Source organism: Physeter macrocephalus, chromosome 1, assembly GCF_002837175.3.
Source record: "Physeter macrocephalus isolate SW-GA chromosome 1, ASM283717v5, whole genome shotgun sequence".
Classification (NCBI taxonomy): domain Eukaryota; kingdom Metazoa; phylum Chordata; class Mammalia; order Artiodactyla; family Physeteridae; genus Physeter; species Physeter macrocephalus.
The window spans coordinates 46,507,222-46,510,148 of NC_041214.2; the positions used below are offsets into that span (position 1 = coordinate 46,507,222).

Here is a 2,927-nt window from a genome sequence, read left to right on the forward strand (position 1 = left end):
TGAAAAGCATTGGTGGGTTTGGCAGGCTCTCTTGAGCCTTTGCCATTGCCTGAGAACAGACCTAGGTGAGCCCGTTGGTTCTAGAAAAGGATGGCAGACATGTGCAGCCAAACCAGACCACCTCCCACCCACCTCCCAGCTGAGTACAACCTGGTCCAACCCCTCCCAGCAAACCACAGATCCCTGAGAGTAAAGTATTGCAAGCCTATTGATGGTTTATTATCCAGCCCTTTTGTGGCAATCGTTGGCTAACACAGGAAGAAGGTCTGCTCCAATTCTAGAAAGATCTTTTCTCCAAAGATACAGCATTCGAGGGAATTCCCTGGCGGTCCAGTGGCTGGGACTCGGCACTTTCACTCACCGGGCCCGGGTTTGATCCCTGGTAGGGAAACTGAGATCCTACAAGCCACCCAGCATGGCCAAGAAAATAATAAAAATAAAAATTCAAATTCAAAGATACAGCATTTGAAAACTTATGCAAACAGTTCTTGACTTATGCCTTCAAATGTCCATTTGATCCATACTGAGTCCACCCAGGTTCAAGGAGAGGGGACATAAACCCCACTCCTCCATGGGAAGAACATCCAGGTCAATTATAAGAAGAATATGTAGGGACTTCCCTGGTGGTCCAGTGGTTAAGAATCCGCCTTCCAATGCAGGGGACATGGGTTTGACTCCTGGTCCAGGAACTAAGATCCCACATGCTGCAGGGCAACTAAGCCCACGTGCTCTAGAGCCCGTGTGCCACAACTACAGAGAGAAGCCCATGCGCCGCAACAAAAGTTCCCGCGTGCCACAACTAAGATCCAACGCAGCCAAATAAATAAATGAATATCAAAAAAAAGAACATGTAGAATGGGAGACATTTTATGGCCTTCTTTGGAAAATACCATCTACCGTATAAAATTCTCAGAACACTGCTTTATAAGCATTATCTATGTGTTAGCTATTCAACACGTGTTTATTGAACATCTGTTATGCACTAGTTACTGTGCTAGGGAGATAAGCAGTGAACATCACAGGGGTGGTCCCTGTGTTGGTGGGCTAACCGGAGGAAAGCTGCAGGCTCAGACCCGCTAGAAGAACCCCCTAGTAAAGGATCAGATGAGCTAGCAGGCTGAAGTTAATTTCCTAGTGAGTAGGCCAGCCCTAGAGGAACAGATAATAATTCTGGCTCTAGAAGTATTTTGCTGGGATTGTGTCTGTTGCGATGGAAGCTTTCTTGGCCGCTTTTCTGAGTGTCGAATGAGGAGGCGAGAGCTCTCAAAGGGCTTAGAGTCCAATTCCATTTCACTCAAGCCATTCCTATAGCTTTAATGCAAAGCAGGTGCCTGGGACTGTTAAAAAGGAGCTCAAGACACCTGGCTCAGCTGTGCAGCAGCTTGTTGCTCAAAGTGTGCTCCTTAACACAAAGTGTGGTCACATGGCACTGGCCTCCCCTAGGAGTTTTATAGAAATGCAGAATCTCAGGCCCCACTCCTGAAATGCTGAATCAGAATCTGCATTTTTTTAAAGAATTTTTCATTGTGGTAAGAATGAACATCTAAAACGTACCCTCTGGGGACTTCCCTGGTGGTCCAGTGGTTAGGACTCGGCACTTCCACTGCAGGGGGCGCGGGTTCAGTCCCTGGTCGGGGAACTAAGGTCCCTCAAGCCGCACCGCGTGGCCTAAAAAAATTAATTTAATTAAATTAAATTTACCCTCTTAGCCATTTTTAAGAGTACAGTTCAATGATATTAAGCACTTTTACACTGCTGTGTAACCGTCACCACCATCCTCTCCAGAACCCGTTTTATCTTGCAAAACTGACTCTGGCCCCATTAAACAATGACTCCCCATCCCCACCTCCCCAGTCCCTGGCAAACGCCATTCTCCTTCTGTCTTGATGAATTTGACCACTCACGGACCCCAGAGAGAGGAATACAGTGTCTGTCCTTTGGTGACACCCAGCATCACCTCTTCAAGTCTCATCCATGTTGTAGCAGAATCTGCATTTAACAAGGTCCCGTGTCTGCAGGTTGAAGGCAGAGGCGGCTCTACTATGCCTGGGCTGAGACGGGGGAGGAGAGCGCATCCGGGACAGTCCCGCGGGGACTCAGGCTTTCCCTCTTCCCCCCAGCAGTCCCCCCTCCCCCGCAGTCACCTCCACGGTCACGTGTGTGACAGCCGGCTTGGATTCCTGAGATCAACCACGGGGCCTCTGATCTGGCAACAAATGGATGGCTAGACCGGCCTGTGGACATCAGAAGTTCCCTGCCCACAGGCAATACGCTTGTGCTATACCAGTACGAGTGTAACCTGTACTTCACTCCCGCAGCAGGGATGGCCGGTAGGCATCTGTGGCTGGGCAGCAGTTAGGATTCACACTTGTTTCGTGACACACAGTCACATAGTGCTGGCCACGATTCCAGGAAGTTATCCAGCTTTAACACCTTTAACTCTCATAACAATCCTAGGAGTAGGAACTAGTATGACCCGCATTTAACAAGTGAGGAAACTGAGGCACAGACGGATGAAGTAACTGTCCCAAGGTCATATGTCTGGTAAATGGTGGAGCTGGGACCCTGAGGGCCACACCCTGTGCATCCTCTGTGCTAACTGCTGGACCAAGTCCCCTGTCCAAACTGAGCAAGAGGGACTCATACAGATTCGGGGTGTGCTGTGTGGAGGGGTCTACTTTTAACCATAGAGGTTAGTTTATATATTTAAAAAAAAAAACAAAAAGCAAAGCTAGAATGTCAGAAAGTAAGCAGGAAACCCTTGTGATCTGGTGGATATTTTCTCAGTAGGGCATTTAGAGTCCACGTTCACATGATTAAATAATCAGATAGACAGGTTTCCCTCCTGCCTCCCCACCCCCACTTACTGTCCCCTTCCCAGGCCCCTTCCCCTCAACCTCCTAGAAGCCTCCCCCTCCCTCTGCCCT

At 48.8% G+C, this 2,927-nt stretch overlaps 1 long non-coding RNA gene across 1 annotated transcript in view; it reads right to left on the minus strand.

Moving 5' to 3' along the window:
* Window positions 1–251: 251 nt before the first annotated feature.
* Window positions 252–2,927, minus strand: part of LOC129392292 (uncharacterized) — a 3,642-nt gene continuing 966 nt past the window's right edge. The window contains exons 2-3 of the long non-coding RNA XR_008617987.1: window positions 1,555–1,668; window positions 252–399 (exon numbers count right to left, since the gene is read on the minus strand). This is a non-coding gene — a long non-coding RNA (uncharacterized lncRNA). The remainder of the gene's footprint in view (window positions 400–1,554; window positions 1,669–2,927) is intronic.